At 33.8% G+C, this 27323-nt stretch overlaps 1 protein-coding gene across 1 annotated transcript in view; it reads right to left on the reverse strand.

Annotated features, from left to right (window-relative positions):
• Positions 1–27323, reverse strand: part of LOC150104511 (WD repeat-containing protein 26) — a 400251-nt gene that overhangs the window by 89536 nt on the left and 283392 nt on the right. The window lies entirely within an intron of this gene.

A 27323-nucleotide genomic window follows, 5' to 3' on the forward strand; every position in this document is an offset into this window, starting at 1 on the left:
TCAACAGGGCTAAATTAATCTGTTCAAATGACCAAGCCATAACCACTGAACTAAATCACACCCTTAACACTTTCTCAGCCAATGGCTACCCCCCCCCCCAAAATACTAAAACCAATTATCCACAAACCTCCCCCCCCCTCACAAAAAAGATTACTCCAAATCCATCACCATTTTTCTGAGCTCCTCAGAAAAAATCAACAAAATCCTAAAAAAACATGACTTGACCTCTTGTTACAGACCATATAGAAAATTGGCATCCCTTATCCACTCCACTAAAGACCAACCACTTCCCCTAAACCTACCTGGTGTATACCAGGTCCCTTGCAGCTGTAAATTGTCCTACTATGGCCAAACAGGCAGGACAGCAAATATCAAAATCTCAAAACACAAGGACTACATCCGACTTCACCAGTACAACCACTCTGGGCTTGCAGACCATGCTCTGGATACATGCCACAGAATAAGGTGGAAGAAAGCCAGAGTAATACACCATAGCAAGCTCAAATATGAAAGGCTATTCATGAAATCAGCCTCAGCCCTTAGGAACATTCCAAACTTCAACAAATTTGGATGCTTGAGACTGTCCCAAATTTGGGAAACATACATCAGAACAACTTCAGCACAAAGGCCAAGAACACCTAATATAGCCCATAAGGACTTTAGGAAAATGGTAGCTTCCTTGCTTCATTTCTCATTTGCTGTTATGTAGTACTTGCATGCACATGTCTTTATCTTAAGTTCCCATGAAGATGGCAATGTGACGTTGCCGAAATATTGGAAAGTACATATTAAAGGTTGATTTAATTTATATTTCTAGTGTAAGCTGTCAATTCCTTAAGTATTAATTATCTATATCATCCTATAAGGACTTTTTCAAGTGAAGGTTTCACTAGCCTGAATATGGATAGCTTTTTCTTCCTGCATAACAGAATACATGCTTTGACAGTCATAAAAAGGATGTACATACTATGATGATATAATTAGATTTATATGAAGCCTATTTACTTACTTCATCTTCATTGGTCATTGAGCTAACACATTAAGACCGTATGCATTCAACAAGTACTTAAATAAATTCTTTAAAGGTAAAAAAACTTAAGCGACACACATGGTAATCCTAGTTTTAATTTAAATAAGTATTGCCTAAATATGATTATGTAACAGCATCATTATATAATGCCTTTACATCACAAAGATTATTTACATTACAAAGGCCATGCAATGTTATTTTAGATAATCAACTTAAAAACATATTTGCAAATCTACTTCAGTATTCCTCCTCTAAAAGTCATAAGTCAGGTGAAAGACATCCTCTAACAAGAAAACTTATATATAATCTGAGATAATGATATATTTTTCTTACTCTTTATCTTTATTGAACATGACTACCCGAATCTACATAAATTAACCAAGTTAATTAACAGTGGGAAACAAGGTTTTTTTTTCTTCTAAAAGTTTATTGGAGTGAGAGCTAGGAATAATAATAAAAAAAAAAAAGGGAGGAGCAATAAAAAGAATCAGAAAACACTACAGGCTTTATTTAAGATAATTAAGAGGTTTCAGTATTTTGTTTCCTTTAGAGAAGGTGAGCAACTTATTTGAAACAATAATGAAAACTTGAAGTTCACTTCTTCTATGTCAACTAAGTGTGATATGAATACAGAAAGAGCCATAAGGAATAATCTATCTAGTATCTCTTGAGGCAGACAAACAGATTTGACTACTGCTCTGGTTGGTCAGCTCAGAATGAGTGAATGATTTTTAATGGATCAATAGCAGTGATTATGATGACAAATACATTATACACAGTAAATAACTTTAATGAAATTAGCAGAAACATGTGCTGCTTTCATTAAAAGCAGCTATGTTAAGAAAAAAAATAGAATTAGCAAGCTTCATTACTGCAGTGAATATCTTAAACTTCAAAATTCTAGTCTTACATAACATAGTATTCGTATTAAACATAGTATGTATCCTTTGGAATAATGCCGATCTTCTTCACAGCAGCAGTTTTAAATGTCCATTCAAAGAAAGTTCTGAAGTGCTTTTATACACTGGCCTACTTTGAATAGGAATGATTAATCCCCCTTAAAAAATGTCTGGGGGATTCTCATTCTATATAAATATAAGAAATAATTTTATTTATTTCATTTTTTATTGATATGATCCTTCTAGCATGTGGGAACCATTTTGTTTGGTTAACCTTTTTTTTATAATAATCTCTTTGAATTGCTTTTTTGTTTCAAAACAATGACACTGTGTTATTTTTAGCACAAAATATTCATATTACTTTAATCAGAGTTATTCACTGCATCTAATGTAATTGCTCTCTTAATGAACGACAGTGCTATATGTATATGGAGAAGCTAGTTTCAGGTCACCTCCTTCCTATGACACAAAATAATCTCACTAAACAGATAGTGGAAGATACTTATTGGCAACCTGAAGTGGCTAAATAAGAATCCTTTTTTGGTCTCTTGAGCAGAGTTTCCGAGGGCATTGCAGCCAATCAATAATATGAATTATTATAGTTTTATAATAATTTTTTATTAGTGACCAAGGCTTCAAGGTGCTGTATTCTATGTGGGGGAGGATGTTAATATGTTAACTGAATCAATAATGAAAGGCACTGAGAAGAGAGTTGTAGATGAAATCAAACTTCAGATTAAGAGAAATGCAACACTGATTATTCTTTGAGATATAGTAAACCGTACTACGTGATTTATTATTATAAGACTTGTAACATGAAAATTTATCACACATCTACTGAAAAAATTAATTACTTTAATGAGTAATCCTGGTTGAGCTTTCGTCCAAGCAAAATGGACATCATCAGAGCACAACTGTAATATGGCAGGACATGACAGTATGATCATTAGAAGGCAGTAAACTATATAACAGAAACAAGTACGTCAATAAATTTAAATAAAATTAATATTAATTTAGCTAAGTTATGGAAGACTAAGCTGGAACCACTAACAAAAGCTGTAAAAAAGAATGACTTAAAGATGACTCCATTAACAGAACATTCAATAGCAGACTAAATGTCCATAAGTAATGTACTAAATAAATTAAGAAGTCCAAGGAAATAATAAAACTGAGTTTCCTGATATATTAAGAAGTTGTTCAAAATTAAGATGTGGGCATCCAGAAATTTTTATTCTGATTGAGAAAATTATTTCAAGTCTCACAAGACTCCCTGAATTGTCTATCAAACCAAAAATGACATTTGTATACAAAATTTTGGTTCTTCCACTGAATCTGATAGAGCAGGTTATTAATGGTATGGTCTGTCAGACTTGATTACCTGTCTGTCCAAAGAAAGTGGACAGTTCTTGTGTTCTTGAAAATTAATTTTGGCAGGTAATGTTACAGGGATTATACTTTTCAATTTTGAGAAAAGCAAATGGGAAGAAGTGCCTTTGACTTCGCTATCTTCAATAAGAAGTGTTTATGTGAAGCTGAACATAGCCACTATTGACAAAGATTTCTTGTAGTAAGAAATTGATGATCAAGGAAGATGGAAATTTCTCTATAATTAAAGACTAATTTCTGTAATCAGTAATGGAGAAAATACTTATATATATTATCCTACAGGTGCTTAAGGGTCAAAGCTGTATAGCTGAGAGGAGACCTCCACATAGCCTTTAAAGGAATGCGGAGAACCAACCAGGGCTTCTGACCTAATTTCCTATCCTCACCTTCTCGCGGCGCACCCTATTGGGTATCTACCTGGATACTGAACGAAAGAGGATAGGCTGGCAATTTGGGATTTAGCCGACCAAATTGTAATTCTTATTGGCTTAAACCAAAATACAAAAAGATGGTACAACGTGACAAAAATTTCATGCCAGTTTGGGCATAGCTCGGTTAAACAAGCCCCCCACCCTTTGTTTCTGCCAGGGAACCAGGGCAAACAGCAAAAAGTCAGCTACTGGAACAAATCTGGAAACACACCCCAACTCAACATCACCAGAGTTAAAGATCAGTACTATCAACATAAGAAGCCTGAATGGTAAAGAAATGGAGCTAGCTGAGGAATTAGATAAGTACCAGATCGACATAATAGGGGTGACCGAAACAAAAACTGGCGAGATCTTTCTGAGCAATAAATACAAAATGTTATATTCAGGCAATGACAATGAAGGAAAACAAAGAGTAGCCATAGCATTCAACACTAAATACAAGGCTAATCTTCTTGAATGGCAGGCAGTCTCAAGTAGAGTAATGTGGCCAAATATCAGAATGGGGAACTGGACAATGACTTATTTGTGCCTATGGTCCCACAGAAAGTTCTAATAAGGTAAAAGTGGAGGAATTTTTTGAGGCTTTAGATAAAGCAATTGACACAATGAAAAAGGAAAAGTTGGTCCTTGTTGAGGATTTAAACAGCAGAGTAGGAAATGATTGTCAGACATACAAAAACATTTTGGGAAAATTTGGAGAAAAGAGCAAAGCTAATAATAATGGCAAATACCTGTAGGATTTCTGCTCAGGACATGGACTGGTTATTACTAACACCATGTTCCAACATAAAAATGCACACAAATTCACATGGAGAGAAGAGGGAAGAAATAAGAAAAGTCTCATTGACTATGTTATTGTTGATAGTGATGTTTCCCGCCTTGTGCAGGACACCAGAGTGCACAGAGGATTTGAAATTCGAAGTGATCACTATTTAGTCTTGAGTAGAATAAAATTAAATTTCATATTAAAAAAGAATAACATTTATTCTTTTTAATATGAAATATTAAAAAGAATAAATGTGCTATCACGTATAAATTAAACAAGAAGTGATAGCACAGTGGTAAAAAACACTCAACAGGCATATAGTCATCATCATCATCATCAAATTCCTGCCATGTACCCTCAAGGGGTGTACAGGATATGACAGTACTACATGAAAAAATTACATCATTACTAACTTCCTATCTACAATTTTCCTCCAAATCAGTCTGTTACTTGTCAAGACTCCAACATTATCAGATCTTATATTTCTATCGTCTAAGGCACTTTGTACCGTATCAATCCACCTATATCTTGGTCTTCCTCTGGGTCGTTTTCCTGCCAACCTGGCAGTGAACACTTGTTTTGCTAATCTTTCCTCTCCCATTCTATTTAAGTGACCATACCATCTGAGATTAGCTCTGCTAACGCATTCCTGGATGCTGACAATGTCAAGTTCTTTCCTAATATCCTCATTTTTAATATGATATTGCCATTGATGCCATCTGTTCACGCCTCTAATCTTTCTCAGGACTCTCATATCTGCGGTCTCTAGTCTTTGGTCAAGTGTTTTACTTCTGACCAAGCTCTCAGATCCATAAGTTAAAATTGGTTTGAACACAGTCTTGTATACAGCTAATTTAGTGTTCCGACTAATTTCTTTCTTATTCCATATGAATTTATTCAATTGACTTCCCACGATACCAGCTTTGCTGATTCTGTTGTCTATTTCTATATTTAGTTTACCATCTTCAGTAAAAATTGTGCCTAAGTAGCTGAAATGTTTTACTTGTTCCACAGGTTCTCCATTCACAACACAGTTGACATTTTCAACGATTTTGCCTATTTTCATTGTCTTTGTCTTTTTATTGCTGACCTTCATACCATATCTATTACAACAGCTATTCAATTTAGTCAGAGAATCTTGCAGACTTGTAGCGGATTTATTTAGAAGTATGACATCATCCGCATAAAGCAAAGAGCTGACATTAACATCTCCAATTTTGATATCAGGTTTAATACCACATTCCTTTATAATGTGATCCATATAGATAATGAATAACAGAGGGGATAATGTACATCCTTGTCTCACACCAGATTTAACATTAAACCATCTTTCTGTACTTCCTTCAATTCTAACTGCTGACTCACAACTCAAATAAAGACTAAGTATTGCTTGATATAATGCCCCATTGACACCATATAATTGCAGCGTATTGAATAGCTTCTCTCTTGGCACATTGTCATATGCCTTTTCCAAATCGACAAAACTTAAATACAGATCTTTGTTATATTCCCATGCTTTCTCGACTATTTGTCGTAAAGTGAAGATCTGATCCTGACAGCCTCTATTTGGCCTGAATCCAGCTTGTTCTTCACCAAGCTTTTCTTCCACAATTCTTCTCAACCGTTTCTCAAGTATACTTGCATAGATCTTGCCAGGAACACTCAGTAGGGAAATACCTTTGTAATTCTCACATTCAGTTTTATTTCCCTTTTTATATATGGGTACTATGAGAGCTCTACTCCAATCATCGGGAATTCGTCCCTCTGTCCAGGCTTTCTGAACTATGTAGTGCAGCCACTGTAAGACTCTTATACCACCATACTTCAGCATTTCTGGTCGAATATCATCTACTCCTGCTGCCTTTCCACATTTCAAGCCTTTGATGGCTTTTTCGACCTCAAGTATGGATATGTATTCCTGACTGCATGCCTGGTCAGTGTTTTTTATCAATGTAGGCATATAGTCAGGAATACATATCCATACTTGAAGTAGAAAAAGAGCCATCAAAAGTTTGAAATGGGGAAAGGCAGCAGGAGTACATGATATTTGACCACAAATGCTGAAGTATGGTGGTATAAGAGTCTTACAGTGGCTGCACTGCATAGTTCAAAAGGCCTGGACAGAGGGACAAATTCCCGATGATAGGAGTAGAGCTATCATAGTACCCACATATTAAAAGGGAAATAAAACTGAATGTGAGAATTACAGAAGTATTTCCCTACTGAGCATTCCTGGTAAGATTTATGCAAGTATAGTTGAGAAACGGTTGAGAAGAATTGTGGAAGGAAAGCTTGATGAAGAATTGTGGAAGGAAAGCTTGATGAAGAACAAGCTGGATTCGGGCCAAATAGAGGTTGTCAATATCAGATCTTCACTTTACAAAAAATAGTTGAGAAACATGAGAATATAACAAAGATCTGTATTTAAGTTTTGTTGATTTGGAAAAAACATATGACAAGGTGCCAAGAGAGAGAAAAGCTATTCAATATGCTAAAGTTATATGGTGTTAATGGGGCATTATATCAAGCAATACTCAGTCTTTATTCGAGTTGTAAATCAGCAGTTAGAATTGAAGTACAGAAATATGGTTTAATGTTGAATCTTGTGTGAGACAAGGATGTACATTATCCCCTCTGTTATTCATTATCTACATGGATCACATTATGAAGGAAAGTGGTATTAAACAGGATATCAAAATTGAAGATGTTAATGTCAGCTCTTTGCTTTATGTGGACGATATTATATTTCTAAATCCACTACAAGTCTGGAAGATTCTCTGGCTAAATTGAATAACTGTTGTAATAGATATGGTATGAAGGTCAGCAATAAAAAGACAAACACAATGAAAATAGGCAGAATCATTGAAAATGTCAACTGCTTTGTGAACGGAGAACCTGTGGAACAAGTAAAACATTTCAGCTACTTAGGCACAATTTTTAGTGAAGACGGTAAATTAAATATGGAAAGAGACAACAGAATCAACAATGCTGGTATAGTAGGAAGTCAATTGAATAAATTCATATGGAATAGGAGAGAAATTAGTTGGAACACTAAGTCAGCTGTATACAAGATGGTGTTCAAACCAGTTTTAACTTATGGATCTGAGTCAGAAGTAAAACACATGACCAAAGACTAGAGACCACAGAATCCTGAGAAAGATTAGAGGCAAGAACAGAGGGAAATCAATGGCAATATCATATCAAAAACAAGGATATTAGGAAAGAACTTGACATTGTCAGCATCTAGGAATGCGTTAGCAGAGCTAATCTCAGATGGTATGGGCGAGGAAATATCAGCAAAACAAGTGTTCTCTTCCAGGTTGGCAGGAAAACAACCCAGAGGAAGATTAAGATATAGGTGGATTGATATGGTACAAAGTGCCTTAGACGATAGAAATATAAGATCTGATAATGTTGGAGTCTTGACAAGTAACAGACTGATTTGGAAGAAAATTGTAGATAGGAAGTTAGTAATGATGTAAATTTTTCATGTAGTACTATCATATCCTGTACACCCCCTTGAGGATACATGGCAGGAATATGATGATGATATATTATCTGAAGTTGGATGACTTTTGGTAAACAAGATGTTTCTGGGGGATGGCTGTATTTTTTAAGGAAATTACAACCAAGGGTTGAAATAAATAACTGAAGACAGAGTCGTTTTTGATTCTCAGACAATTATTCCAGAGTGGAATGATATTTTTTTGTAAATATATTTATATCCTTCTGAAACAACTGATGCCTGGGTTCTAGAGGATTATCTTTGAAAATTTCATCCAGGAGAGGTCCTCCCCCCCCCCCCAGTTAATCATTCCAGTTCAGAGTAAAAAATTTCATTCCCAGAAAATAATGCTGTCTGAACACACATTTATATTTTTAAAAATCCAAGAGAAAGCATACACAGTTTATATCTTCTCTATTTTAAATAAAACTTATTTTATTTCCATTTTGTATTTCATTTTAATAAATTTAAATAATCAATATTATTTTTTCCCTTGTAACAATTAATAAAGAAATACTAGCTTTGAATCATGTTTTTTGTATCATAATAATTAAACTAATCCTGAATAGTCAATAAATAAATAAATAAATAAATAAATAATGAATTATGTGTGTGTGTTTCAGATGGGGTATTATTTTCTGGGAGTGAAAATATTTTGCTCCAATCCAGAAACATACTTTCAGATGAACCAATTAATTACTCCAATCCAGATAGATAAAAAAATTCACAATAACAAAAATATATATATATATTTTTTTTTTTTTCAGGGATTATCAATTTGTGCAATTAGAAAAAAAAAAGTTCCTTTTGAATTGTTCCGAGATGAACATTTTATTTCGGTTCAAAGCTTCTTTCCATGCATAGGAAATTTCTAAATTAATGAATATGGAAACAACTACCAAATATCAAAATAATTACCTAACGTTTTGACCTTCATATCAAAGTCATCATCTGAATATACATAACGTTTTGACCTTCATATCAAAGTCATCATCTGAATATACATAGAAACATGCTACTTCCAGTGTACATAGTATGTTAAAATCACACTAATAATTTGGTTCATATTAGAAACTGAAGTTTTGTTATAACACGGTAGTTGTTTCCATAGTTTTATAAAAATGAATGCTGACACCATGTAACTACAGTATGACAAAGGTAAAAAAAAAAGATTTACTGGCTAATTAATATTTTGCCACTTGTTCAAGGAAACACACACGCATACATATATATAAAGAGAGAGCGAGAGTAAAAAAATGGAAAAACATTCAAAAAGTGATAGAGTGATGTGTCATGTTATTACAACTAACACTCACAGCAGTATTACACAGTAGAACCACTAAGAAAACCAATGAACAATCCTAAACATCTCTACCATGTGATTATGTATTTGCAATAACATTATATATATATATATATATATATATATATATATAAAAGAAAGAAAAAAAAAAGAAGACTAGCAACAGATTATGGTAATCACTTGACAAAATGCAAATATCAAATTTCATGGTGAATCAGTATTTTGCGGGTCTCTATGAAAGAACAATCCAATATGAATTCACTTTTGTGAAGTATCATTTTGTTTGTTTATAGTGAATGCTGACCAGTGTCAACAGAATCCCACGCCATTGACACCAGTCAATGACAATGACTAGTGTCATTGCATGGGATTCTAGGCCAGATTTAATGGATTCTCAGTATTTGATGTAATCCTTATGTTTTTTAATGATGACTTAAGGTAATCTGCCAGTCTAAATTAGAAAGGGATGATAGGAGCAGCAGGAATAGGGAAGATAATGTGTCCTAGGTAGTAGGCTGTCAATTTCTGAATTGCTTAAAATGAATAGGGATTGGAGTAGGTATGTGTTATTAATGTGTTCAGAAGGGAAATCAATTTCTCATTCCACAGTGAACACCACGTGGCTTAAGTTTTATATTTCAGTGTCTTTAGATGAGAGGACATTTTCAGTGTCCAGTATGAAGGCTGAAGTGGCTTGAAAAAGTTTGTTTGGTCTCAACAGCTGGATTTCTGGATTATGTAACTTTAACCATTAGCCCAGCACACTACTAATGTACTATGGACGAACAGCCTTTTTGTTGTTAGGATTTGTAAGTTTTTAAACACAATTATCTGAAGATATTACTAACATAATCAGTAAGACTTCTTATTTCATGTGTGTTCCCTCCATGTGAATTTATGGTGTATTAGTTTTGATCTTTTCTCCAAATTTTCTCAAAACCTTCTCTCAGAATCTAATACTTACTCAACAGTTTAAGCCACTAATAAAAACAAGTATTTCCTTTTTTAGTCGCACTCTCTAGTGAATAAATAATTTTTTTTTAATGCAAATTCCACCAAACAAAGTTTGTATACCCATAAACATTATCCCACTGCTGGTGGGATAATGTTTAGATACTTTGGTTACTCTTCTTTAGAGAACAAATATGGAAGCTTCAAGCAATTTTAGGCTCCAATGAGCATCCATTGTTCATTATCCAATGGATTATGAAATTCAATTCATCTACCCCTATTCAAAGGCAATCACAAACATTCATACTCATCATTTGTTGGCTGAAGAACAAAGAAGCCATCCACACTTGGTAAGGCTGGATACATCTTCGCCTAGTAGAGTCTCCTGTGAAACCATAGGCACTACATATTACGCTACCTGACAATGACTAACATTCAAGAATCTTTGTGTTCAGTGTTGAATCTACTTGTTCCTGATCACTACTGCCTGAATCACAGATATTATTTAAAAGTATTGCGGTGGGGCATTATATCAAGCAATACTTAGTCTTTATTTGAGTTGTAAATCAGCAGTTAGAATTGAAGGAAGTACAGGAATATGGTTTAATGTTGAATCTGGTGTGAGACAAGGATGTACATATCCCCTCTGTTATTCATTATTTATATGGATCGCATTATGAAGGAAAGTGGTATTAAACAGGATATTCGGGCCTGGTTGGCCAAGTGGTTAGCATATCCGCTCTCCAGCCAAAAGGCTGCAGGTTCAAATCCTGCTGTGGGCATGGATGTTTGTGATTGTCTGTGAAAATACTAGTGGTGGTGGTGGTCGGCGGTAGATGGCGTTGGTATAGATGATGAAAGTAGTTGGTGGAGGTGTCCTCCTCGATGAGCCTTTGGACTCCCTGGAGGTGTAATAATAATAATATCAAAATTGGAGATGTTAATGTCAGCTCTTTGCTTTATGCAGACGATGTTATACTTCTAAATAAATATGCTACAAGTTTGCATGATTCCTTGACTAAATTGAATAACTGTTGTAATAGATATGGTATGAAGGTCAGCAATAAAAAGATAAATACAATGAAAATAGGCAGAATCATTGAAAATGTCAACTGCTTTTTGAACAGAGAACCTCTGGAACAAGTAAAACATTTCGGCTACTTAGGCACAATTTTTAGTGAAGAAAGTAAATTAAATATGGACATAGACAACAGAATCAACAATGCTGGTATGGTAGGAAGTCAATTGAATAAATTCATATGGAATAAGAGAGAAATTAGGCAGAACACTAAATTAGCTGTATACAAGACAGTGTTCAAACCAGTTTTAACTTATGGATCTGAGAGCTGGGTCAGAAGTAAAACACTTCACCAAAGACTAGAGACCGCAGATATGAGAGTCCTGAGAAAGATTAGAGGCATGAAGAGATGGCATCAATGGCAATATCATATTAAAAACGAGGATATTAGGAAAGAACTTGACACTGTCAGCATCCAGGAATGCGTTAGCAAGCTAATCTCGGGTGGTATGGTCACTTAAAGAGAATGGGCAAGGAAAGATTAGCAAAACAAGTGTTATCTGCTGGGTTGGCAGGAAAACGACCCAGAGGAAGACCAAGCTATAGGTGGATTGGTATGGTAAAAAGTGCCTTAAACTATAGAAATATAAGATCTGATAATGCTGGAGTCTTGACATGTAACAGACTGATTTGGAGGAAAACTGTAGATAGGAAGTTCGTAATGATGTAAATTTTTCATGTAGTACTATCATATCCTGTACACCCTCTTGAGGGTACATGGCAGGAATTTGATGATGTTATATTCCCAAGATGCCTCAACTATCTGTCTTAAAGTGAAAATATGACCCTGACAATTTCCATTTGGCCTGAATCCAGCTAGTTCTTCTCCAAGCATCTCTTCTACAATTTTTCTTAGCCTTTCCCAGTTATATTTGCATAAATCTTACCAGGAACACAGTGAGGAAATACCTCTATAATTTTCACATTCAGTGTTATTTCCCTTTTTATAGTTGAATACTATAAGAACTCTACCCCAATCATCCAGAATTCGCTCCACCGATCAGGCTTTTTGAATTATGCAGTGGCTACACTGCATAATTCAAAACTTCTATACCTCCATATTTAAGCATTTCTGTTCGACTTTCATCTACTCCACATTTCAGTTTTTGATGACTTTTTCTACTTCAAGAAGAGATATGTATTCCTGACTGCATTCCTGTTGGGAGTTTTCTACCACTGTGCTGATGCTACTTGTTTCATTTAGCAATCCTTTCAGGCATCTAGAATATCTTTATCTTCACTTTTCATGTCACCTTTATCATTTCTGATTCCAATTACATTTACTCTTTCCTCGATTTCTAAGCTTTTTCAATAGCTTCCCCCCCCCCCCCAAAAAAAATATTTTTTTCCCACCTTCCTGATATTTATTTTCTATATTCTTATCAAAGTCTTCAGATAACTTTTGTTGGGAGATTCTCATCTTAAGAAAATGTCAGAAATGATTTATTATATATCTGATATGATTCTTCTAGTGTGTAGCACTTACCATTCTTGTTAACTGATTGTTGTTTTTACCATGTATTCTGACATTCTAACTGATTGTCTAATCCACATTGTGATGGGCAGTTAGTTTTAGTATGAAATATTTCTAAAATGTTCATTATAGTTATTTATTACATCTAACTTGTTATTCACAATCACTACATCATAGGTTTCGTTCTATTATGTTTATACTGTTGTTTATGTAAACAGTCAGCAAGTTTGTTTTTTTTTTAAAAATACATATGTAAACTTAGTAAAGTAACCACTACAATATGTTTGATATTGGAAATACAACTAGAAATATAACAACCTGAAGAGAGGAATACAAATTAACATACTCCGATTACACTGGTCAACAAGAATTTTATAATGAGATTTAAACAGGTAAATTCTATGAATTTTAAGTAGTGTAAAGTAAAATACAACTCTCTCCTTCCCAGCTCATCAAGATTCATTATTATAAGTATGTTTAAACATAAATAAGTTTTGGTAAGTGTTGTTCAATGATAAAAACCTAATTGTAAATTAGAAAGAAAAAGCTGTATTTTGTAAAATTAATAGAAACAGCCAAAATTCAATTATTTGTACTATATTTACAATAAGTAATTATTTAAAAAACTGGTAGCTAACACAAAAATTTAAAAAGTATTTACAAGTACTTTGTTTCCTCTTGTATGCCTTCATTCCCTTTGAAGAAACTAACAACAGTTTCCAATCATGCCAGCACCTCCTCCCTTTCTTTTTTATGTATCATTGTTCAATTACCATGATGTCCTGATAGAAACATTCATCCCGCTCATCACTTGAGGGGCCAAAATTTTCACAATCTTCAGAGACATTCTGGCACCCCCCCCCTCCCCCTATTTTGTTGATCAACTAATTCTGTATAATTTTCAGCTTTACTGTTGCCAAATTTCTATTTCACTTTTAATCGTTTAAATTAAGGATATAGTATAAGATGAATTTTTCATCTTATACTACATCCTTAATCTGATTTCTGAAATTTTTGGAAGTTTTGTAGTTATATAGTGGAATATAGATCTATTTTTGTCAATTTATCAAAGATTCTCATGAAACCCAGAAATATTTAAGGTAGCCAAAATATTTCCTTGAGGATCTATGAGAGGTTTGTGTTTTGTTCTTTCTTCCAGGAGTAAAATTTTTTCAGGAAGGCATAATGACATAATTGTCTACCATTATGCCCTGTTTTCCCATAAGCACACAGAGATAAAAGCAAGTTTTTACTAATTCTCTTTGCATAGCTGGCATTAATGCAATTACTTTTGAAAGGCAACAAATATTTCAATATACCCTATTAGTCACAGCGACTTGGACATTTTCAAAAGTCTGCTTCATACTTATTACATGTACGAATATGAAACACTTATCACTATTACACAACAGAACTGTTTTTAAGTTTATTTTGGAAGGGTCCACAAAACTGCCACACTTTATCTCACAAACTTCATTCATTTATTTCTCTAAAAGTCACCTATAACTTGACAATAACATTTCGTTTGTTATCTTAAAATATTAAGTCCAGGATTTTGTTTCTGTTTTTAAAACCAAGACATTTTTGTTCCTGGAGTTAATTCCATTATTGAAATATTAGATTCAAGCAGCTCAGAATGCTGTTCAGATAAACTAAGATCTCCAACAAAATCATTAATTACTTCTGTTCATTTGTATGGGGTATGCTGCTGTTAAATTCATAAATGATTTCATTTCAAGATGACTTCCTTTGCACACCAAAACTGAAAGTCCTTCATCTCTTAGTACTTCAATATCTTGTGGTGGAGGAGGAAATGATGGAAGATGTGGGGAAATAGAGTGCAGTCCTTATTTTCTCATTAAATTAAATGCACTTCATTCAAGGATCCAGTTCACTCTAGAAATAGAAGTAAATAAGCAGTTAGCCTTTTTTAGACCTTTTAATTCTTCGCCAACCAGATGGTAGCCTACAGTCTATAGGAAGGAGACTCATAGAGGCCATCACATCCATGCTGAATCTCATCACCATCCCAGTCAAAAGGCAGAAACTATTACAGAAAAATTGCAATATATTATTTCCTATTTTCTATCTAATGGATATAAGAATTCTTTCATCAAAACAGCTTTAATTAGTTTTGATATATCTTCCTCTTCAAATGCAGAAGAAATAATGCGTATTCCTATCCATTATGTGCAAGGCATTAGTGAACGCAAAGCGCAAGTCTTAAAACCACTAAATATTTTTGTTGCCTTTCGACCAATCAGAAAAATTGCCACCTTTCTCACTTCTCCAAAGGACAAGCTTCCACAAAAGACAAACTTTGTGGAAGTCATCCAGGTGTCTACCAAATTCCATGCTCTTGTGGGACAAACGGGAAGATCTGCTTTTATTCGGATAGAAGAACACAAGTCATATATTCAATACCTTGAACCTGAACAGTCTGGACTTGCAGAGCATGCCATCAACACTACACATAGAGTTCACTGGAACAAGACAAAAGTTGGTTCCCTCATGGAATGGCTTTATAAAGAAACATGTGAAACTTTACTTTACTCACCCAACTTAAACAGATTCGATGGTCTATGTCTATCCCTTTATGGGAAATAGTACTCTTTAATTCAGCTAATCTTTCCTAACTTTTTAATTGTATCTATATATATATGTATATGTTTTTTGTTTTTTTTTAAATAAGTTAGGAAATTCAATGACCCTTGTTTAGTTATCTTACATGAGCTACTTAGGTGGCACCCTTTGGAATTGTCAGTTATTGTTTTAATTAGCCTTTATACTCAAGAGAAAATTCTACTAATAAATAATATTTTACGTGAGTTAATTCTGTTATTATAATTTTAAGTAATATGTCTACTAACGGTATTTTCTTACTGAAACATATATCGAGACTTTACGGAGACAGTCTACTTCCAAACATTGTGCTAGATACGGTAAAGTATTAGTAAAGAAGGCTAAATGCATTAACAGAATAATATTCCTAAGATAGGTCAGGTTATTCATACCTGCTGTTTATTAAAAGAAGTTTTTATGCCTCAAAGAACTCATCGGATTTATGTCAAGGCCAGTAGGTCACTTCTAAACAGTCAGCTAAACAAAGCAAAAAAATTGCTCACCATCTTAAACAGAGAAACTGTTGACATCAAGAATGCTTGCTCTACAATCGGTATTAGTGGCTGAAACTTTTAACACTATTTTGCATATATCATCGACTTCACATGTAAAGGTTTTTAATGCGTCTCGCGATAAGTTAAACGTATAAGTTTGATGCATTGGTGAGCCTCCCTAGATCAGTTACTAATGCCTATAATACAGAAAAAGTAGTTATCAATGTTTCCGGCCATATACTAATAGACAGTGAACATCTTGTATTATCAAAAGGACATAATTTTGCCGTTGCTCCAAATAAGGTATCTGATGGATTTTTTTCATAGCACAGACAGAGGTATTTGATCCTTATCCCAAAAAAACAGCTAACAACACACGTTTTGAATGTGCAAAAATTCTTTTTAATGCCAAGCCTCCTCGTCCTAATCTTTCTTACTCAGAATTCAGAGCACTGAAATCACTGAAAAATAATAATAATTTAATTATTACGAAAGCTGACAAAAGGAAGGCTGTAGTTATTCAAGACAAGAGAATATAAGAGAAAAATGTCTCTACTGCTCTGCGACTATTCAACTTATAGGCCCCTCACATTGGATCCTACAGGTAGTCAATTAAAAAGACTTAATTCTCTTATAGATAATGTATCTATATGGGATGAAGATCAAAAGAAAAAACATAAAACTTCTTTCATTCGTCCACCTAGATTATATGGTCTTCCAAAAGTTCATAAACTAGGCATTCTTTTAAGACCAGTGATAGACTGCAATAGGTTGCCCACTTATAAAATTTCAAAATTTTTTTTAATCAAATTTACTCACTTCTTCAACTAGAAGAACCGCTACGTATATAAAATATTCGTTGGATTTCAAAAATAAAATTTCGGATCTTCATCTGGAATGCTTCAGATATTATGATTAGTTTAGATGTTGTTTCATTATTTACCAATGTTCCTTTATCTGACACCATTGAATTACTGCAACAAGAATTTCCTTCAGACATTGTTAAAATATTTGATTTTGTAATGCATTCTGGTTATTTAACAAGTTATGTCAACAAATCGAAGGAACAGCAATGGGCACTCCTATTTCTCCTGCTATTGCCAATATGGAGAACTTTGAACAACATATTTTTGACAACATTTCACCTAGACCTACTCACTGGATCAGATATGTAGATGACATTTTTGCTAACTGGAAGGGCTCTTCTGATTAATTACAACAGTTTCTCACTAAATTAAATGCACTTCATCCAAGGATCCAGTTCACCCTAGAAGTAGAAGTAAATAAGCAGTTAGCCTTTTTTAGACCTTTTAATTCTTTGCCAACCAAATTGTAACCTACATTTCTCAGTCTACAGGAAGGAGACTCATACAGGCCATTATATCTATGCTGAATCTCATCACCATCCCAGTCAAAAGGCAGGAACTATTAAAACACTAGTTCATTCATTGCCACACCATTTGTTCATCAAAGGAACTATTACAGAAAGAATTGTAATATATTATTTCCTCTTTTCTATCTAGAAAAGAGGAAATAATATGGATATAAGAATTCTTTCATCAAAACAGCTTTAAGTAGTTTTGATATATCTTCCTCTTCAAATACAGAAGAAATAATGCGTATTCCTATCCATTATGTGCAAGGCATTAGTGAACGCATAGCGCACGTCTTAAAACCACTAAATATTTTTGTTGCCTTTCGACCAATCAGAAAAATCGCCACCTTTCTCACTTCTCTAAAGGACAAGCTTTTACATCTAAGTCATCCAGGTGTCTATCAAATTCCTTGCTCTTGTGGGTAATTTTATTTTGGACAAATGGGAAGATCTGCTTTTATTCGGATAGAAGAACACAAGTCATATATTCAATACCTTGAACCTGAACAGTCTGGATTTGCAGAGCATGCCATCAACACTACACATAGAGTTCACTGGAAGAAGACAAGAGTCCAACACAAAAGTCAGTTCCTCATGGAATGGTTTTATAAAGAAACATGTGAAACTTTACTTCACTTGCCCAACTTAAACATATCTGATGGTCTACGTCTATCGCCTTTATGGGGGATGATAGTCTTTAATTCAGCTAATCTTTCCTAACTTTTTAATTGTATCTATATCTATCTATCTATCTATATATACATGTTTTTTTTTTTTTAAATAATTTAGGAAACTCAATGACACTTGTTTAGTTATCTTACATGAGTTACTTAGGTGGTGCCCTTTGGAATTGTCAGTAATTCTTTTAATTAGCCTTTTTACAATGTACTAAAGTTGCCTGTGATACTCAGGCAAAAATTCTACTAATAAATAATATTTTACGTGAGTTAATTCAGTTATTATAATTTTCAAAAATAAGAGATTTATTTGTATCTGAACCTGTCTTGATGTATCAAGGAGTACTGTAACACAAACTCAAATGTGTAACATATTTGAGTTTGTGTTATAGTACTCCTTGATGGTAAGATAAGTTCAAACTTGTTCAAACCAAGCCTCGATTTATTTTTGAACTACATCTATGTGCTCTGAATAATTGCCACTTAATTTCCAAAGGCAGTTAAGTGGCAATTTCAGTAATTTAAAATTTTAGTAACACTACTAACGCAAGATATGTCCTTCTTTTAGTCAATGTTACATAAGGTGAAACACCAATTTTTTCCATTTCTTCCTATTCAGTTACATCTTCTCTTCCTCCACAGCCTTCAACATCAATCCTCTTCTTCCGCTGACATCTTATTTTACTCTGTGCTTCCATCAACCTTCAGTCTCCTGCAGAGTTGCACATCTTTTATTTCTAATTCCCAAATTCTTCTTGGCATTCAATTTTTCTTTCATCCTTTTAAGATAACAAACCATTCAAACCTTAGCCCATTCTAACAAACTTCAGAACCCTCTTTGTAATACATTATTATCCTGCCACAGATGTTTGTGGTGACTACCTTTCCATGTTACAAGACAGTCACAAATGTTTCAACTGATCTCTCAGCACACTCAAAGTACTAATGCACTCAACATTTTATTGGTAGGAGTTACATAAAAAATATAAATAAAAAATAAATTAAGTTTTTTAGAAATCAGAAATATTTTGTACACTGATAAAATGTTTGTGCTTTTGCATAACAGTTCATCCATATTTTCCTATTTCATTTCTCATAATTCTTTATATTTATTATACAATATTAACTCATACTCTGAAACCAACAAAAACTTACATCTGTTACATTTTCAGTGGAACATATATGTTCTACTGAAGACCTTCTGCAACAAGAATTGAATTATATCAAATCTGTCTTATGAAAAATGGTTTCAATTAATCCTTTATCAAGAAGGCTTTTAACAGCTTTAAGTTACCAGTTTCTAGATGTCCTGAAGATATCTCTAGGATTCTGCATCCTTATATTAAAGGAATTTCTGGATGCTTTGCTAAAGTTCTAAGACCTCTTAATACTGCAGTGTCCTTTCATCCTGACAGAAAGATTTCTACTTTCCTTTTCTCACCTAAAGACAAGCTTTCTTCACTCATCTTTCAAGGTATCTACCCAGATTTCTTGATTCTGTGGGCAGATCTGCAGCCAATACATTGTGAGGAATCGCATATCCAGTATCATAAAACCATGCAATCAAGCCTGTATCTTGATTAAATATATGGTTCTTTGCAAGAAAACTGAACTTTTATATAAAAATGGATACCCCATAAGGTGGACAAAGAGAACTTACTACACCTACTGAAGTTAATCAGATCTGCCGGCCTTCGGTTATCCCCTTTAGGGAAATATTATCATATCAATTTTAGGCAAATTCCTGATTATCTTATATATGTGTGTGTGTGTGTGTAATAAATTTTTTAACTTGGGGATATTGTATATTAGGATAATCAAGTTATTTTATAAACTTAGTTATTTTAACTCCTAATCCCAAGTATGCAAACAATTAAGTTTGCGCCTGAAAAAAAAAAAAAAAATTATTTATTTATTTATTAATTTTTATTAGGAATTTACTGACCGTATGCTGTCGTGGCACTTTTAAAATGAATTCTTTTATTGCACTTTATTTTGTGTGCCACTATTAATGTAGTGATGTTGCCTTTGACACTTATGCAAAAAATTTTACATATATTAAATTTACTTCCATGTAAGTTTGAATTTCCATCTTTAATTTCTACAAAGATCAAGGATGTTAGTGAAGCTGTTAGTTTGCACGAAGGGCAAAAAAGTGAAAAGCTGATTGTTTTGATAGGCACAAATGATTTGAAAGGCGAGAAAACGCAATGAGAGAGAATATGAAAGCATTGTCAAAAGATGCAAAAATGAAGAGTGAGAAAGTAAAGATTGTGAGTCTGCTGCCTTGCTATGATAGGACAGAGTTGAGAAATTAGAGCTATGATTCCTGAGTCAATGAGAGGATTTTGTAGGATGAATGTTCTGCAGTTTATAGATGTATGAAATGAATTTGATGGACAAAAGGGCTTATATATAATGGAGTGGATTTGAATGGTTTTGGAGTTAGATGTTTGAGGAAAGTGTTGTTTAGTGAGAAGCTGAAAGTGCAAAATCAGGGTACATTGATATACTGGGGGGGGGGGGGATACAATCAAGCATGTAGCATGTATCTAGCTACCCACAGGCCAAATAAGTGTGAATGTAAAAATGACTGTGAACAGCTAGGTGCAGTTTCCAGGTTTCAAGTCTAAATGGGTTGGTTATAACATTATGGGGGGTGGGGATGTAATGCCTTTATGTGAATGCTAGAAGCATCAGAAATAAAGGAGAGGCATTGGTCAGCTTGCTTTGGCAAAAAATTATCAGAATCAGAGCAGACATGATTGATAGAAAATGCAGATATGTAATGATGTTTTCATTAATTTTCAGAATCTGAATAGACCTTTCAGAGAACATAGAGGGGGAATAGGATAGGAAGAAGAATGTTAACTTATGATAGCTGAAGAATACCAACCAAGAAGAATACAAGTTAAGGAAAATTTTAGATCTGAGAGAGATGATTTAATTTAGAGACAAATGGGATAAACTATGTTGTTGTTGGTTACTGCTATAAACCTGAGGATACAGATGTTCAAGATGGGCAATTATCTTGGGGAATGGGAGGGCTTCAACTATAGGGATACAGACTGAAAGGAGGAAATTGCATGAGGCAAGAGGGAAATGGAATTCATGCATCGCTAAGGGATAATTACCTGAAACAGCATGTGAAGGAAGGGACTAGAAGTTCGGGAGTGTTGGATCTGATAATAGGTCTATAGCACTTCAACAACATGTTTTCATCTTCTTTTAACCATGCTACCGGCCAGGACGTATATATATACGTCACATTTCCATGGATGTGAAGTGCATATTAAAATTGTAATACCATTGATATTACATTGAAATTTATGATGGATCTTGAGGATGCGTATTTGATCTTTAATGGCCGGTAAGGTGGTTAAGTGGATCTATGTTTCACTTCCATATAGGAGTACTGAATTAACTAGTGTCAATAAGATGTAATCTGTTAGTAATTGTAAGTTTGTTATCTGTCCATAGCAGTTTTAGTTTTTGAAGTACTGTTATTGCTTTTGCAATTTTTGTTCTAATATCCTGTCTTGATCTTTCATCTTTATTAAAGATATTGCCTATATTTTAACTAATCAACTTCTGTGGGTGTATCATCTAGGATTTTTTCATTTCTGCTACAGAACTTCCTTTAGTCAGAAGAACAGATATTTGTCATTTGTCGTTTTTGAATTTTTAGGTACTTATGATTAAGATATATTTTTTAAGAGTATAAACTAACTCTGTGGCGATTTCCTGGAGATCTGATTTGTTTTTGCTAGAAGATCAATACCATCACAGCAAACTTTTGATGATTTATTCTTCTTTCTCCTCCTACTGTCACTTCAATATCACAGTTCTTCAGGGTTTCCTTTAGAACAGCGGTCAGCAACCTTTTTGGAGTGAAGAGCCATTTTTAAAATTATATCTGTTCAAAAAAAATTTAGGGAGCCACACGCAGTGATGAGCAACCAATGGTCTGCAGGCTGCATGTGGTCCTCTCAGGTTTTTTGTGAGGCCCACGGTGTTCGTTTTGTAGCGCAGAATTGGTATATTTTAATTAAAAATCTATTTTATGAATGTTGATTTTTACATGTGGATTTATTTGTGCAGGTTAAAAAATTAAAATATACTTAAATAATGGAAAATAAATTAATACTTTCTTATCAAAGAAAAAGAAAATATTCTTTATGCAGATCGAACCGAGTATTTGATTTACTATTTAATTGCTCATCAGTGTGCTTTAAATTTAGAAACTACATTGAAAAATATTATAATTAAATTATTTATTCATATTATTTTTACAGTAACACGTTATCATAGTTGTAAAACACAGGGGTGGCATGTCACACGAAATTATATGATATTTTAAATATTAAATAATAAAACAAAGATTTTCTCCTCCTTACAAAAACATATGTATAAAATCCAATAACATACCTATTTCTTTAATTTTTTAAATTTAAAATATCTTCTTAGTGCGATTTTTGCTGTTGAACTTCTTGGGATAGTTTCTCAATATGCGGTTTCTCAATATTCATTTTCAAACATGATGAAAGACTCACGTTGTTTAGTTGGTTTCTCAACTTACTTTTAATAAAATTCATATTAGAAAATATTTGCTCACAGAAATATGTCGATCCAAAAATCGATAGAGGTCCAAATGTGCATGTTTTTAACTGAATGTGTCTGGTAAACAATTCCACGTGTCAAATACAATCTGATCTTGCTTTTTAAGATCGATTTCAGACCATTTGTGTTTTATTGCAAGGGTAGATTTTTGTCTTTCCAAATCCTCCAAGTCAGCTTCAAGATTTCTAAATTTTGAATTCCACAAATCCTTGGTTTTCAGGTCTTCTAACTCAAGTTGAAGTGTAGCCTCATCAATTCCAGCAAAAGGTGAAAAATTTATTCGGCAGGATTAATTTCAAGTGGTCGCAATAAAAATGACATAGTTGCCTCGTTCTTTCTAAACTCCTCAAATCTCCCATTAAATTCAGATTGCATATTTACCACAATTTCTTTGAAAAAGGTTAAATTTATAGAATTATTATCAGCTTGTTCTTGTTGATATTTCTTTGACGTAGGAAAATGTAATAATGTGCCTTTCTCTAAGTCTGTCGTAAACGAATATAATTTTTGTTCAAACGAAATCCCTTCTTCTAAAAGCAAAACTCCTGTATTTCCCTTTCACTGTAGTTTTTTATTTAGTGCGTTTAAATGAGTAGAATAATTGTAACCAATGGGTATCTTCTAACTGTGCATATTCAAGGTCTTTTTGTCTTAGAAACAACTTAACCTCTCCAAGACAGGTGGCAAATCACATCAACACCGCAGCTCTGGAAAGCCATCTTATTCTGTTATGCAAAAGAAGATCACAATATTCGCAATTGATTTCTTTAAGAAGTTCACAAAATTGCCGATGATGTAGTGGTCTTGCCATTATTTTGTTAACAATTTCTACAACCAAATCCATCACTACTGCTATCTCTTTTGGAAAAGTTTGTGCACAAAGTATCTCTTGATGGATTATGCAGTGAAATGAAAACACGTCATGCAAAATTTGTTTTTTTACATAAAGAAACAAAACCTTTTTTTTGTACCTTTCATGCTCAGTGCCCCATTGGCCGCGATAGATATTATTTTGTTAATATTAATACCCTTACTTTTCAAGCAAGTGGTAACAGCAGATTCAATGTCTTCTCCAAGATTTTGTCCTGTAAGTGGCAGTATATTGAGTAATTCTTCCTGAGGTCCTTGAGAGTTTACGTATCTACAAATAAGTACAATCTGTGCAATGTCATCCACATCACATGATTCGATACAGGCAATGGAGAATCCTGATGTTGAATTTAGATCTGTAACCTGCTGATTTGTTATATCTTCTGCCATTCATATACTTCTGTCCCTTACAATCTTAGCAGATAATGTTTACCTCCTTTGAGAGAGTAAGAAGAATTGTTTGGAAATGATCTTTAGCAATTGTATGTGTTAGGATTAGCTTAATGAGATCAGAATTGTGGATTTTAGACTGAGTAACATTAGAATGTTTGTTTATATTATCTTATGAATAGCATTACAGAAAGGAATTTTGGTTTAACTTCATATCATTTGCTATCTATCCTAATTTTCAATTGTGTTTTACGATGTTTCACAAGCTTTGATTTAATTTAGAATATGTTAACCTCTTAACTCGAGTTTCATTTAGTATTGAGTCATAATTGAGCGTATGAATTTTGTATTCGTTTAGATATTCCAATAAACATGTCATATTTACCTAAACCCGAGTCATGCCTGATTACGATTCCAAACTAGCACTTATAAAAATAGAACCTATTTTGGTGGGAAGAAACTAGAAAGAGTATATAATTATAGATTTTGGTCACGACTGCAGTCTGAATCTATACAGCAGCATTAAAGTAAAGTATTGTGTGAGAATGGCTAAGAGTCTAGTATTGTCTCCCTGAGTGGGAACCTTTTCTACTATAGGATACTGGCTGGTGCAGCATAATAAAAATTTGCCAGTATCCGAAGAGGAAACCGTCCTAGATATAAATAGATATAAGTATATTAGGCCCAATATCTGAAGAAGAAAAATAGCGATAGAAAGATATATATAAAACAAAATATATAGAGAAAGTGAATTCAGAAATGACATAACAATAGAGCAGCCGGTAGGATTTTAAATGAGTAACGTTCTGAATAAGAAAGGATTTAATCAGTAAACAAATTAAGTATAAAATATATAAATAAATATATATAACAATTCTCATCTTTGGTATACTGTTGTATGTCTATTCTTATGAGATTCTCCTCAATTTTTTTCAATTTATTTAGTCAATCACTTGTATTTTGAACTTTATCTCTTTTTTAACCTGTCTCAAATAATTACATTACTTATTGTTCTTCCCAATGTTCTGAAATGGCTGTAATATTCTCCACCGGTCACCAAGCTCTAATATTTCTTGTTCACTCAAGGTTTGTTAATACAGCATTTTCTTCCTAGGACATTTTCAGCTGCTGCAATGATTGTCCTTGAAAACTATAAGAGGCATAAGGACAAAGAGAGGTAACAGGGATTTCAGATGGAGCAGAAGCAATAGAATAAAGTGAATAAAATGTTCAAGCAGCTAGCATATCTGAGCAGCAGTGTGAGGTTGTGCAGTGTAAATCAAAACTACTCCAGAACTAAGTAGGACTTACCTTTTGTTATTTTAATAGACTGCCTCAATTTTCATTTTTTTTATAATCCCAGAGTAAAAATCTGCATTTACTGTTGTTTTTTAAAATCATAAAGTAAACATCTATTTTGTAAAAAGGTATACATGAACTTCCCAGAAGAAAATTTGCTTTAATTTCTTTGCCACTGGCGATCCACTATACTACAATTGTAATGATTGCTGCTTACTGTCTGGTGACACGAGAGGTCCAGATTTCATCTCCTGTCATAATGTGGTTCAAAAATTTGTCATCTTTATTACATCATTCCAAAAAACTCCAGTGTTGCCACCATGCATTTTATTTTGTGCTCAGTGAGCAATTTTGGCACCCATCTTGCACACGATTTGTGATACTGTAAGTGTTCTGTGATGATTTTGTGTAGTCAAGAATGAGAGGGTTGCAGAAAATGTGTACTTGACTCAGAAATGGTGAATCTTGCATGGATCTTTTCATTTCACCTGGTCAAGCAGATCAACACTGATTAATGATGGACAGCTAGTTTGGTGTTCATCATGAACATTTATCCTCCCTTTGCTGAACATCATTTTTTTTTTTACATCATCATCATGACCCCCCCCCCCCCCCAACTCTCCCAAATGGTTTGGAGTGAACTATTAGTGTGAGCAATCTTTCTGATTATATTCTTTTAATATTCTCCATCCAGATGTATTTATATTTCTTTCCAAAACAGTAAGTTGCTGCATTTCATTATCCTCATATACAATACTCTTATAATGTTATTTGGCATTTATTTTTCTAATATATTAAATAAAATTTAATATATTAGAAGAAAATAATCTGTCAAAAAAATTTTTTTTTGGCATTCTCAAATACTTCATCAAAATCTATGAATGTGTTTCTTCATTACACTCTCTTCTTATTCTTTTTTTCCAATTAATTTTAAATAAAAAGATGGATCTATCTTTTCTAAATTCATTATGATTCTCGAATAAACTAAATATTTCATTGAAGCATTTTTTATTTTTTAATTGACAAAAATATTTGAAATTATAATAATTCCTATCCTGTTTGACAGAATTTAATGAAATTTGGTATTCAGAACTGCTATTAAAATTTTGAGCCATTTCAATTTTGACTTGCTCAGAGGTGGACCATTTTAATAACAAATAAAAGTATGTCTATATTACATGTGCAAAAAAATAGATTAACAGTCAAATTGTTGTGATAACTGATATCATTATGCAAGAATAATATCAGTCATCCCTGTATGCTGATATCACAATTTTTTATGTTTATCTAATTATTTTCTTACTTGCTGAAATTCTATATGAGGCAAAAGACTTTTGTGAGATACAAAAAACATCTTCCAAAACTGATATACTACAATGGTATAAAAATAAACAGCAGACAACATAACCAGGTATTCAATAAAATAATGATATACGAGGTGGTATTAAAAAGTTTCGAGACTAGGTTTGTAACACACCAACAGATGGCAGCACAAGACTGCACGCACAGTCACAGGAAGCACCTACCTTCATAAGTCAGTGTGCCAAAAGACATCGTCCTGTGTACATCGGGAGCTGTGCAACTAATTCTATTCTGACCACTTACGTTACCACATCTGCGATTTCATCATGGATAGCAAGTTAGAACAAAGAGCAAACATGAAATTCTGCATGAAACTGAGCAAATCTGTCACAGAGACGTTTGACATGATTCGGCAAGTTTACGGCGATGCTGCAATGAGTTGTTCAAGGTGTTTTGAGTGGCACGCGTGCTTCAAGAGCGGAAGAACATCACTGAAAGACGATGAGAGATCAGGAAGCACTTCAACGAGCTCAACCCCCAAAAATGTCGAAACCATTCGGCAACTTGGGCATGAGGATCGTCCGAGAACACTCCACAACATTGCTGCCATCGTCGGTGTATCATAAGGAACAGTCCAGGCAATTCTCACGTGCGATTTGAACATGGGCCATGTTGCTGCCAAGTTTGTCCCCAGGCTGCTGATCCAGGAGCAGAAGGAACAGCGCATCGAAGTCTGCCAAGAATTCCGTCAGCATGTCGTGGATGACTCATCCTTCATGTCGAGGATCATTACCGGTGACGAAACTTGGATGTATGGGTACGACCCTGAGACGAAGCAACAGTCTTCACAG

The sequence above is a fragment of the Typopeltis vanoorti genome, chromosome 7 (assembly GCF_054136105.1).
Source record: "Typopeltis vanoorti isolate ZY-2024b chromosome 7, IOZ_Tvanoo_1.0, whole genome shotgun sequence".
NCBI lineage: Eukaryota > Metazoa > Arthropoda > Arachnida > Uropygi > Thelyphonidae > Typopeltis > Typopeltis vanoorti.